Here is a 13,905-nt window from a genome sequence, read left to right on the forward strand (position 1 = left end):
TTACATAATTTATTTGCAATTTTCCCACAAAAGTAAACCTCAACTAAAAGTAAAACGGCATTAGTATTGAGTGATCATCATTAATGACATATAAAATGAACACTTCAATTATTTATGCGACAACGAACGACTCGACTATCGGTGGTCGGTCGTCACACATGCACATTCACAAACACACACTTAGTTCACACATGATGAGGAGATGTGATAAATTTTATATGAAGGTGACACATTTCTTTCATGGGACCATTAATAACAGAGAAAACGTTTTAAACTCCATGGAACGAACATGGAGCAGCAGCAACAGGAACAGATGGAGTCATCACCATCGTAGTCGTCGTGTGGATATGATGATGGGTTTAGGGGGTCCCTCTGTCTCTTTCCTTGGGGAAAAAGTTCATGCAACTTTCATAACGGCAGCATAAAATAAAAGAAAATAATGACTTCCTGTTTGGGGTGATGAATGCATTTCATTATGAGCGATGTGAACTTGAATGCTAATGCTGCTGAATCTCCTCCTCTTTATGACAGCATAGTGTTATAGTTTGTTTTAAAAGGTCGCAGCAATAATGTTTTGTCATTTCCATTAGTTTGTGACTTCTTAAAGTTTCTTTCTTTCAACATCCATATCAAGAGTTTTATGTATTTCCCTCCCCCCTAACAATTAAATGTAATTTTGTTTCACTTAAAACAAAAAAATCACAACTTTTCACTTTAGAGAACAAACACTTTTGAAAATTTCCTTGTTGTCTGCTGGAAAATGCTGTTGTTGTCATTTTTCTTCTTCTTTGTTTTGTGTATCTTTATTTTTAGCCCAGCATTCCTACTTTGTTTTTTTATTTCTCTTTTTACTCGTGTCTGCGGCTTCTGTAGTTTCAAAAAAAAAAAGTAGACAAAATCATCAGCAGATGCACCACTTTTTCACTGAGCCACACATCCTGTTTGCTGTAATTAAAAACATTTTTTATTGTTTGGTGCACTACATTTATGTCCGCCCGCATTTTTTTGTGGTACATCCACCTACTATTCGTCTTATTATTGTCATAAAAATTAGTTTTAGAGAAGTCACTGAGCGATGAGATTTAAACGGCAGCTTACAGTCGCATAGAAGTATATTGGCCTTGTTGATCCTTCTCGAAGTGTTCCTAAAAATGTGTTTAAAACTTTTCAACTAAATCTGTGTTGATGGACGAAGAAATGTGTTTATAAATGTTTAGTATTATATTATTAAGGACCTTTAAAAATACCAAATACCCCCGCAGATCCTGCAACAGCAAACGCCCTCGCAACATTTAACACGGAAGTATTGCACTACACGCAAATTATATGTTAGAAATATGTTTGGATCCAAACAAATATTTGTTTGGGACTGATTGCAAACAAATATGTATATATTTGGATCCAAACATAATTTGTTTGTGTCCAAACAAATATATGTTTGCAAAATTTTGCAACATATCTCAATTTTATTTGTTTGGGTACCAACATGTGTTTTAGAACATATTTTTTTGGGTGGAGAGAGGATTTTTGTCAAAGAGAGTAACAACAGGGCTCTCGAGGGTGCGGAATGCTGTTTTATAATAAAGAGCTGTATGTATGTGTGTGTAATAGGAGACTCAGAAACTGTGGTGTATATGCGGTAGAACACTTGTGTTTCGTGCTTTGTTGTTGTTATCCAACGTAGCAAGCGAAGAGGAAAAGAAAAAAATTTAATTAATTGTTGTTTTTTAATCAGTTTTCTAAATACAATCGTTGAGTAAAGACGGTAAAGTGATTGAATAAATCAGTGTTTTGTCTTTTCTTAAAGAAATTGTGCTTTTTAGTAATTGAATCAAAAAGGTGAATGGAAATATTTTATTGGACAAGGAAGAAATCGCATTTAATATTGGTAATTACATCAATACCTTTTTCATATACATACATATTTGAAATGTGGATGTACCTATTTATTACATTATATAATCATTTGATTCCAGATGCCCATTTCCCGCTAATGATATGAGGAAAATGTGTTTTATTTCACAACTAAGGAGAAGCGTTCAACGATGTTTCTATATATATTTTTTCTTTTTATAAATTATTTCATTCAGTTTTTCTTTTATTAAAGTCTGTTATGTATTTCTTTGGATTTTTTTATGTACCTATGTGTCTGTTGTTGCTTTTGCTTTTTTATGCCTTTTAATAAACCACCACCATTTATAAATGTGTGTATATGATTGAGATAGCCAGAGAGCTCTCAGTAAGAGCAAGTGAGCATACATTTCAATGTGTTTCACATTGAAATTTACGCTCCCTTGCTCTCAGAAAGCGCCCACGGGGCATGTGTTAGTATTTTTTGTGGCTTTTGGGTTTGTATTTGTTTGCACCCAAACAAATATTTGTTTGCACCCAAACATATAATTTGTTTGCACCCAAACATATAATTTGTTTGCACCCAAACATATGTTAGAGAGGCGTTTTTTTCCTCCGTATATATATACATTTCCAAGGAGAGGACCGATATTGGCCATTTTAGCAGTAAAACTAAATTTGGACAAAATATGCCTACGGCCAAATTTTGGACCAATGAGTTACCGTGCTCTCCAGCCGTTATATGTGGTCCCATAGGGGTTTTTAAACTTTCGGGCTGTTTTCTCAAGAAGTATGGACTAGCCCTTGAAAAACACTTACCGTCATAATTGAGGCAGCTTAAACATAAATCAAAGAAAGAGAATTAAATAAATCAAAGTCATTCGAGAGCAGGTCTTAACGTGAACTTACCAGAAATTTTGTGTGGGAGGTACCCGAAGGAGTGGACAAATATAGTCCATATTCAAACCTGATCTATATCTGGTAGATACATATATTAGGATGTGTAAAGTATGGGCCAAATCGGTCACTCCCTTCGAGAGTTGTAGTGCGCACAATTTTTCCGAACATTTTTTTTTTTGAACTTTTGGGAGGGGGAGGTACCTGAAGGAGAGGACAGATCTGGCTTATCTTCGTACTTAAACTAGGTTTGGACAAAATATTATTAAAATATTTTGGACCGAATCGGCAGATCCGTTCAAGAGTTATGTTTCCCTCCAACCACTACACGCGGTGTCATAGGGGTTTTTGCACCCTTTATTCCATACTTATTTTCTCAGGAAATATGTACTTACCTTATGTGAATACAAGTTGTTACAACAAATACAAGTTGTTACAACAAAAATCAAAGCGATTCGAGAGCAATCCTAAAGTGTAGTTTTTAGAAATATTATGTGTGAGTTACCCGAAAGAGTGGATCGATTGAGTATATATTGGAACCTCATCTAAGCCTGGTACAAATTTCACGATGTGCAAAGTATGGACAACATCGGTTAATCCCTTCAAATGTTATTGCGCGCACAAATTTTCCGAACATGTCCGAACTTTTGTGAGGGAGGTTCCGGAAGGAGTGGACCGATATAACACATCTTCGAACTTAAACTAAGTTTGGACAAAATATTACAAAAGCCAAATTTTGGACCGAATCATTGATCCGTTCGAGAGTTATCGTGCGCTCCAGCCAGCCATACAGACGGACGGACATGGCTAAATCAACTTCAAATTGTCTGAAACAGATTTCGTCCAAACAATTCTTTCGATGAGGCACATTTTGCGCGTATGAAAGTGTATATACCCTCGATAGCATAAATGCTGAGGATATAAAAAGAATTATGAAAATGTGTCTGTTCAAAAGTTACAGAATTTTGACCAGGAAAAAAACGATTCTGAACCACTGTGCTCCATTGAGTAGCCTTACTACCCTTTATACCAACAATTAATTAAATACCAAAAAATCATTACCAAATAATGAGTTTTAAAAGTACTTTTTGGTAGTCGTAACTACTTACAAAACGCCCTTCTAACCCATTATTTTAACACTGGTACTACGTTTGGGGTCATTTGATAACCCTGTGGCCACTAGAAGTTGAAAAATAAGCTAAAAACATATGTTAAATTTTTAGAACATTTGAGTTGGATTTTTTTAATTTTAACACACTTCCTTTTTCGTTTTATTTTGCACACTGCTGCATTTTCAAACCAGTAAGGAAAGGATCATAGTCGGGCGGGGCCGACTATATGATACCCTACACCACTGTGAATATGTAATATATATATAGGAGATATATATCAATTTGAACTGATTTCTATATAATATGGTACACTTATTACTAGACAAAATTCCGTCACACTTTCCAAATTTCTTCAAAATCGGAAGTATATAGCGTGTTTGGTGCAGCAATTACGTCAAATCAGCCGAAAGTATATCTGAGAGCTATATCCAAATCTGAACCGATTTCGATGTAATTTGGCACATTTATTATTAGACCGAATTCAGTCACACATTCCATATTGCATCAAAATTGGACGTGTAAAGCGTGTTTGGTGCGGCAAATACATACGTCAAATCGGCCGAAAATATATATGGGAGCTATATCCAAATCTGAACCGATTTCGATGTAATTTGGCACATTTATTTTTAGACCGAATTCAGTCACACATTCCATATTCCATCGAAATCAAACATATATAGCGTGTTTGGTGCAGCAGATACCTGGAATCGGGCGAAAATATATATGGCAGCTATATCCAAATCTCAACCGATTTCGATATAATTTGGCATACTTATTTCTAGATCGAATTCAGTCCGACATACCAAATTTAATCACAATCGGACTTATATATCGTGTTTGGTGCAGCAAATACGTCAAATCGGGCGAAAATATATATGGGAGCTATATTCAAATCTGAACCGATTTCGATATAATTTGGCATACATATTTCTATATCAAATTCAGTCACACATACCAAATTTAATCACAATCGGACTTATATAGCGTGTTTGGTGCAGCAAATACGTCAACTCGGCCGAAAATATATATGAGAGCTATATCCAAATCTGAACCGATTTTCATCAAAAGCAATAGCGTTCTTCCTTGGATAAAAAAATTATATTCCCCAGTTTTCAGCTGAATCGGACAAAAAATGCGACCTGTACGTTGCGAACAAAAATACATGGACAGACGGACGGACATGCACAAATCGACTCAGAAAGTGATTCTATGTATATCCCCAAAAGGAACTATGGGTCTATTTCGTTTCCTTTTGTATGTTACATACAAATGCACAAATACATAATACCCCTTACCACAGAGTGGTGTAGGGTATAAAAAAATGTTCCTGTTGCACGATTTTTTTATTTTTTACTAGCAGACCCGGGTTCGCGGTGCTGGCCCGTCGTATTGAGTTTTAATGACAACTTTTTATGGACTTTATGCTTTACAATTCTAAAATGGGTATTTTCTACCTCATTTCATTGGGTCTATTGTCACACCAAGTTATTCATTGAGGATTTTAAATTAGTCAACAGATTTTGTCTGTAACCTTTTTTGTCTTACTGACTTTGTCGGATTTTTTCACCCATTGCTGCTGTTTAGGACTTATTATCGTCCCTGTCCTCTATCTTTATCCAAAAGTGATCAAATTATAAAAGTTAAAAACAAATGGTAAACTCGAATTCTCCCACTTATTGAGACATATATGTTTTTAGTTATTCATGGCTGTTGGACCGTTGAAGGAAATTTAAGGAAATTTGTAAATACAGTCTGTCGCAAAAGTTAGTATACACCGTTGAAACCAAAATGTATTAGGGATAAATATCACTATAACTTATAGAAAACAACAAACAATTAGTTTTATTTGATAGATAAGAAGGTTGTCTTCCGTAATAACAATTAAAAGTGCGCAATATTTGCATACATTAGCAAATGTACGGTTCGAATCCCAAAAAGACCAAACTTTATGTCGCAAATGTTAGTATACAACGGAGAATCCTCGTGGAACTGTGTAAAAAATTCTTGATATTTTTGAACAAAATGAAACTAAATCTGTACTTAAGATCATAAAGAGTATATTAATTGGTTTTAATGGCAGTTATAGTACTTATAGTGACAAGTCCAACGTACACTGGATCGTAAAATCCACAAATACAACAACTACAGCGACAAAATTTCGAGTGTTATGTCCTGTTTATGAATTCTATAGTCATGAAATGCTCAGAAAAGCTCTAAAGTTTCAATATGGGATGATTTTGATCGAGTTTCGACTTGTCCTGTTTCAAAAAACGGGAATTTTTCGAAGGAAACCCATACTTTTGAGGCCATTGTCTTTTTGAGACATGTAATAATCCTTAATCCTTACACATAAGGACTTTCCTTTTGAGTTAATTTTCTCACAAATGTTGCTACTTTTCATATTCTCACCAAAAGAAAATAGTAGGAGAACCTCAAAGTCTGTTGTAAGCCCTACAGTTATAATGTCCTACCGGCCTTTTAGCAGTATCGGACATTCTTCTCGTGTCCCTAGTGTCTAATGTACTACTAATGTCTACTGAACTACTTCTAACTGATCCATTTAGTTGTATTTTAGTCCTAAGTGAAGCGAACACAGCTTTTCAGAACGTTTTTGCACAATCCATGCGTTATAATAGCAGAGAAAGCTCTGTATTAAAATGTTAAATTAGCTATCATATCCTTCTGTGGTGGTGGAGTATCACTGTAGGGCTTACACCAGAACTTGAGATTCTCCTACTATTTATTTTTGGTGGGAAAGTGAAAAGGGACATTATTTGTAAGAAAATTAACTGAAAAGGAAGGTCCTTATGTGTAAGGATTAAGGATAATTGCATGTTTCAAAAGGACAGCGGCCTCAAAAGTATAGGTTTCCTTCAAGAAATTACCGTTTTTTTCAAAAAGGACAAGTCGAAACTCGATCAAGATCACCCCATATTGAAACTTTAGAGCTTTTCTGAGCATTTCATGACTTTAGAATTCATAAACAGGACATTACACTCGGAATTTTGTCGCTACAGTTGTTGTATTTGTAGATGACTAATTTTTGTGGATTTTACGATCCAGTGTTCGTTGGACTTGTCACTATAAGTACTATAACTGCCATTAAAACCAATTAATATACTCTTTATGATCTTAAGTACAAATTTAGTTTCATTTTGTTCAAAAATATCAAGAATTTTTTAAACAGTTCCACGAGGATTCTCCGTTGTATACTAACTTTTGCGATATAAATTTTGGTCTTTTTTGGATTCGAACCGTACATTTGCTAATGTATGCAAATATTGCGCACTTTTAATTGTTATTACCGAAGACGACCTTCGTGTCTCTCAAATAAAACTAATTTTTTGTTGTTTTCAATAAGTTATTGTGCTTTTTATCCCTAATACATTTTGGTTTCAACGGTGTATACTAACTTTTGCGACAGACTGTATATAGTTTTTCTTAATAGGGGAGATGGCGCGTCACCTTCGAAATCCATGAATACACGTACCACGGCACATTCCACATAATTTCATGAAAATAGTTTCGTTTGTTTTCGAGATATAATGTACTTATAAAGTGTTCAGGACTTCGGGCACCAAGAAAGAACGGAGTCGCAACCCCCATTGTCTCGAAAATTAATTTCCAAGCCGATGCACTCATGAGTTTACATATATAGCGATTATAAAACGATAGGTCCCCGAAATTCAACTACAAATATATTGCATTTTTGACCACTGAACATTCCTGAACATTCTCTCAAAATTTCATGATAGTTTTGGAGAAACAATATATTGAAAAGAGTAGGCGTGATCATCAGTTTTCAAGATATAACATATTTAAAAAAGTGGTCCGTGGATTTTGGCTCCACATATATACCTTGGATGGGAGACACAACCCCATTGCCTCCCAAAATTAATGCTGATACCGATATAATAATAAGTTTGGCATATACATGTAGCGTTTAAAATTTTATGGAAATGGGTTTAGTAGTTGTGGAGATATAACATATTTTAAAAAAAGTAGGCGTGGTTGGATCTTTAGGCCCCGATATGATAAAGATATGGCGTTTTTTAAATATGGCATATAGGAGATAATCTACCCTCTTTAGTAAGGGCGGAGACACAACAACAATTGTCTTGTAAATTAATTTCCAAACCGATACATTAGTAATTATTGTAAAAATAGCATTTTTAAAGAAATAGGGTATATGATAAGTTCCCCGCCCCTTCCGAAATCCAACAAAATATGCAGCCGATTTTCACCGGGGGTCATCGCTGTACATTCCCTGACAATTTAAATTTAAAAAAATGTTCTTTTTATAAAAACCTAAGACGGGTTATGGCGCACAGAAAGAATTATCCAAATCGGTCCAGCCGTTCTCAACTGATGCCATTACCAACGAATGACATTTGATTTTTATTTATATAGATTTTTTATTTTAAAAAATATTTACTATAATTATAAATTATAATAAAGAAAATTATGAAAGCACTGACCATAAAAGCTATCGGCTTAGATGTTGCACGAATTATTTACTATAATAACATTAATTCCATTTAAATATTGAAAAAGTTCCTGCACACTTTTAATTGACATGCTGGTTATCAGTGCAATCATGAACAAAAATTCCGTGCGGAGTTTGTCCCTTACCCCAATTTCACAAATTTTTATTTCCATAGTTATGCCCAAAAAGGGAATATTTTTGTCGATTCGACTAGAATACGCCATAATTAAGCGAATCTAGTAGTTTTCAACGTTTTAAAAATATTGATTTTAAAAGAATTTCACTTTTTAAAATTATTTTCCTGCATATGGCGATAAATTTAGTGAGAAATAAATTGTTATGCCGCTTTGGCTATGTTCTGTGGCTCAAATCTTATTTTCATTTATATTTCTGCTTATAATGTCTTCAAAAATTTGTCAAAAAATCTCATATAGATAATTTATATGACACAGGCATATGAGGTTGTAAAAAAGTTATAACCCTATTGAAGACACAATCCTAGGATTTGTAGTCGGACACACATGCTCTGTACCACAGTACTATGTAAGTAGTGAAGTAAGTAGTTTTACGTTTTTTGCTGGGTATGATGAAGCTTACAGGCTAATCACAAAAATCAAAAATATTATATTAGAAAATAACTGTACAATATTTTGTGTGAAGTGAGAGTCGAACTGTTTTCTTTACTCAGACAGACTATTATAGCTATGTATACATTATTTTTTTCAAAAATCACATTTTAATTTTCATAAATTTTCATTTGACCTTCCATTGCAATGTATAATTAATATATTCTCTTTATTTCAGGTAAACAAATGGGATATCAATTGCGAATAATATTTAATTAAACATATTTTTATGTGAGTACAATTATAGGTATTGCTATTTTTGTGTATAAAATTATTTGGAAATCCAAATAAAAAAGGAACTTTTAGATCATGTGAGTACCGGTTTTAAAGAAAACTGTGTATCACACCTAATAAACATCTGTTTTTCACACTTGAAATAAAGGGAATTCTTAATTAAATCTCTCTCTAACAAATATCCTAATCATAAATAATCCCTCTAAGTGATGTCACACATCAGGCAATATTCCATCTGCATACAAATATGCCAGAAAGGATTTAATTTTTATGTTGACTTTTGGGGAAGAATAAGAACTTGTCATCAAATTATGTCAGTGACAAAGACATAAGAGAAGTGAAACGTGAGCAATTTCTACAATCCCACGCACGTGTTCCTGTTTAGAATTCCTAATAAAATTTTGCCTGCAATCTGACAGACCCCCATTGCCTTTACTTTTATTCCTTGTTTCTTCCCGCATCTCCATCTTCTTGTTCATTGTCTTATACAATTGTCATATGTACACACGATACATTTAGGAAGGATGTGACAGTCCTACAAAATGTCATTATTTTCAATTGGTGATTAGTATTCGAAACACAAACGATGGCAATGTTAAATGTTAAGGATAGCCAGTCGGAGGCAGCCAGTCAGTCAACCATGCAGTCCACATAGGCTTCTGTGTGTTCTGCTCGTCTAGTTTAGAATGCCCCGAGAAGACACATTCTGCATATCAACAAGGAAGTTGGTTTGTGTATGTACAATAAAATCTATAATTCAAAGGCTCACACACACACACTTCCAACGAGAGATATTCTACAACGATGTTTGAAACAAGGATTCATTTACATCTGGTAACCATAAATGTAGCTGAAATGACAGCCATAAAAACGAGTAGCTATCAATGAGAGCAGTGTTTTTTTTAAATACATACATATGTAAACATAAACGCATACACACATTTTAATGGAAAACAAAAACGAAGGCATAACAACATATTAAGGACTTTGTCCTTATTTTTGGTTTGAGAGAGAGAGAACAACAAAAACATTTGAGAATATAATTTTAATGAGAGAGGGAATGAGAATGAGAGAAATTTATTAACTAGAATTGAAACTGAGAGCGTATTGGTGAAAGGAGCAATATAAAAAGGGGGAGAGGAAGAAACATATCCTTTTTCAGTCAAATTACAACAAAACCTCTAACAATTTATCTCATCGACAATAGAAATGTAACAAACAAAAATAGGAAATCGCCGCTTAACAAGGATACCCCGTAGACACATAACGCAGGATAATGTTACGGAAATAGAGAAAAATAAATCTAATAATATTTCTTTTGTAAACGTAAAATGTTGGTATTACAACATACTTGTTACATCTATGCATGTTTGTTGTTGTTGTTGTTGTTCGAAGTTAACAAACAAAATTTGTAAATGTTTGATTAACCATCCTGGATTACAAAGCCATTATGAGGTTATGTTTTCGTACATGTTGCAAAGGGTATTTGTTGATTTCATAACCGCCAGTGTTATGGTTAGAGACACGGTTATAACTTATTGAACAAATTAGGGGGAGTTAAAATGTTTATTGGCCATGAACAGATTTCCACGTTTATTAGCCTAATAGTCCATGAAAAATAATCCTTAAAAGATCCATGTTTATTGGCCTAGTGGTCCTTAAAAATAATCTTTAACAAGTAAAAAAAAGTATCAGTCGGCTTCGCCGACAGAGATATACCCTCAGCCTGTGTATTTTGAAAAAATTTTTCCCAAAATACGTAAAACCCCTAAATTTTTTTAAAAATTTTGGGCGTTTGAAGAGACAAAAATGTTGATTAGGATTAAAGATCAAAAGTTTTGCGGAGGAGATACTAAAAGGAATGGATCGACATTGACCGTTATGGAAGTGGATCTCCAGCCACAACATATGGTGCCATAGGGGGTTTTTACACTCTTCGGGCTGTTTGCTCAAGAAGTATGGACTTGCCCCTCAAAAAACTTTTACCATCGTAATTGAGGCAGCGAATGCAAGTTGCTTCCACAAAAATCAAAGTGATTCGATGGTAGGTCTTAAAGTGAACTTATCCGAAATTTTGTGTGGGAGGTACCGGATGAAGTGGAACCTGATCTATATTTGAACCTGATCTATATCTGGTAAATATATTTTTTTTTTTTATTTCCTTTATTATTCCACTTGGGAACATAGGGCTTCTACAAGAGTTTTATATAGAGGTTTATTGTGGCACAATGATTTTAAGTCATGGAATGAGTAAGAGAAAATGAACCCCCTTCAACGTTGACGAATATTGGAACTCGGAAAAGGATTAGGATTGGACAATGGAACGTAAGGACTCTTAGTGAAACATCAAGAGTGGCACAACTAGAATCACAATTTGGTAAATATATTAGGATGTGTAAAGTATAGACCAATTCGGCCACTCCCTTCAAGAGTTACCGTACGAACAATTTTTCCGAACATTTTTGAACTTTTGTGGGGGAGGTACCTGAAGGAGTGGACCGATATGGCTTATTTTTAAACTTAAACTATGTTTGGACAAAATATTACGAAGGCCATATTTTGGACCGAATCGGCAGATCCGTTTGAGAGTTATTTTGCGCTCCAACCACCTCACACGGTGTCATAGGGGTTTTTTTGCAACTTTCATGCTATTTTCTCAGGAAGTATGGACTTGAAACTTGTACCGTCGTATGGAGGACAGTGAATACAAGTTGCTAAAACAAAAATCAAAACGATTCGAGAGATGGCCCTAAACTGAACTTTTCCGAAATTTTGTGTGGGAGGTACCCGAAGCATTGGACCTATTGACACTATATTGGAACCTCATATTACTCTGGTAGAAAGTTTACGCTACACAAAGTATGGACCAAATTGGTCACTACCTTCAAGAGTTATCGTGCGCACAAACTTTCCGAACATTTTTGTACTTTTGTAGGGGAGGTACCGGAAGGAGTGGACCGATGTAGCTCATGTTCGAACTTAAATTAAGTTTGGGGAAAATATTACGAAGGCACATTTTTATCGTATCAAAGTGTATATACCCTCCTTAGCCTAAAGGCTGAGGGTATAAAAAAATCCAGGTTTATTGGCCCAGTGGTACTTGCTAAAAAAATCCACGTTAACTGACCTAGAGGCCCTTGAAACGATATTCCCTAAAAGTAGCTTTATTAGCCTAGAGAACCTTAAAAAAATGTTCCTGAATCCACATTAACTGGCCTAATGGTCTTTGAAACAATATTCCTAAGAAAATCCACGTTAACTGGCCTAGTGATCCTTGAAAAATATTCTTAAAAAATCCAGTCCACATTTATTGGCTTAATAGTCCTTGAAAAATAACCCTTAAAATCCACGTTTATGGCCCAGTCTTCCTTGAAAATATTCTTAAAAAAATCCAAGTTTATTCTTAAAAAATCCACGTTAACTGGCCTAGTGGTATTTGAAAAAATATTCCATAGGAAAAAGGTTTATTAATTAAAAATACACGTTTATTGGCCTAGGGGTCCTTGAAAAATATTCCTTAAAAATACACGTTCATTGGCATAGTCGTCCTTGAATAATATTCTCTAAAAATATAAAGGTTTATTAGCCTAGAGGTTCTTGAAAAATTATTCCGGAATCCACGTTTATTGTCTCGGAAGTGATTGTAAAAATATTTTTTAAAAAACCCACGTTTATTTTCCAATTGGTGCTTGTAAAAATTTTTTTTAAAAAACCCACGTTTATTTTCCCATTGGTGCTTGTAAAAATATTTTTTAAAAAACCCACGTTTATTTTCCCATTGGTGCTTGTAAAAATATTCTTTAAAAAATCCACGTTTATTTTCCCAGTGGTGCTTGTAAATTTTTTTTTTTAAATCCACGTTTATTGTCCCAGTGGTCTTCGTAAAAATATTCTTTAAAAAATCCCATTGGTGCTTGTAAAAATATTTTTTAAAAAACCCACGTTTATTTTCCCATTGGTGCTTGTAAAAATATTTTTTAAAAAACCCACGTTTATTTTCCCATTGGTGCTTGTAAAAATATTCTTTAAAAAATCCACGTTTATTTTCCCAGTGGTGCTTGTATTTTTTTTTTTTTTTTTTTAAATCCACGTTTGTTGTCCCAGTGGTCTTCGTAAAAATATTCTTTAAAAAATCCACGCTTATTTTCTCAGTGGTGCTTGTAAAAATATTTTTTTAAAAATCCACGTTTATTTTCACAGTGGTGCTTGTAAAAAATTTGTATAAAGAATCCACGCTTATTTTCCCAGTGGTGCTTGTAAAAATATTCTTTAAAGAATCCACGTTTATTTTCCCAGTGCTGCTTGTAAAAATATTCTTTATCAAATCCACGTTTGTTTTCCCAGTGGTGCTTGTAAAAATATTCTTTAAAAGATCGACGATTATTTTCCCAGTGGTGCTTGTAAAGATATTCTTTAAAAAATCCACGTTTATTTTCCCAGTGGTGCTTGTAAAAATATTCTTTAAAAATCCAGGTTTATTTTTCCAGTGGTGCTTGTAAAAATATTCTTTAAAAAATCCACATTTATTTTACCAGTGGTGCTTGTAAAATATTCTTTAAAAAATCCACGTTTATTTTTCCAGTGGTGCTGGTAAAAATATTCTTTAAAAAAATCCACGTTTATTTTCCCAGTGGTGCTTGTAAAAATATTCTTTAAAAAAATCCAAGTTTATTTTCCCAGTGGTGCTTGCAAAAATATT

At 34.0% G+C, this 13,905-nt stretch overlaps 1 protein-coding gene and 1 long non-coding RNA gene across 5 annotated transcripts in view; one reads left to right on the forward strand and one right to left on the reverse strand.

The window, feature by feature from the left end:
* Positions 1–13,905, forward strand: part of Bicra (BRD4 interacting chromatin remodeling complex associated protein) — a 370,087-nt gene that overhangs the window by 224,438 nt on the left and 131,744 nt on the right. The window contains exon 2 of one of the 4 annotated variants that reach the window (XM_073960691.1): positions 9,151–9,203. The exons of the other annotated variants lie outside the window; for them this stretch is intronic. The gene's annotated coding sequence lies outside the window, so the exon portion shown is untranslated. The remainder of the gene's footprint in view (positions 1–9,150; positions 9,204–13,905) is intronic. 4 annotated transcript variants of the gene reach the window in all.
* Positions 1–13,905, reverse strand: part of LOC141389329 (uncharacterized) — an 89,536-nt gene that overhangs the window by 46,324 nt on the left and 29,307 nt on the right. The window lies entirely within an intron of this gene.

This window comes from Musca autumnalis, unplaced genomic scaffold, assembly GCF_047663935.1.
Source record: "Musca autumnalis isolate F117 unplaced genomic scaffold, ASM4766393v1 scaffold_1, whole genome shotgun sequence".
NCBI classification, from domain to species: Eukaryota; Metazoa; Arthropoda; class Insecta; order Diptera; family Muscidae; genus Musca; species Musca autumnalis.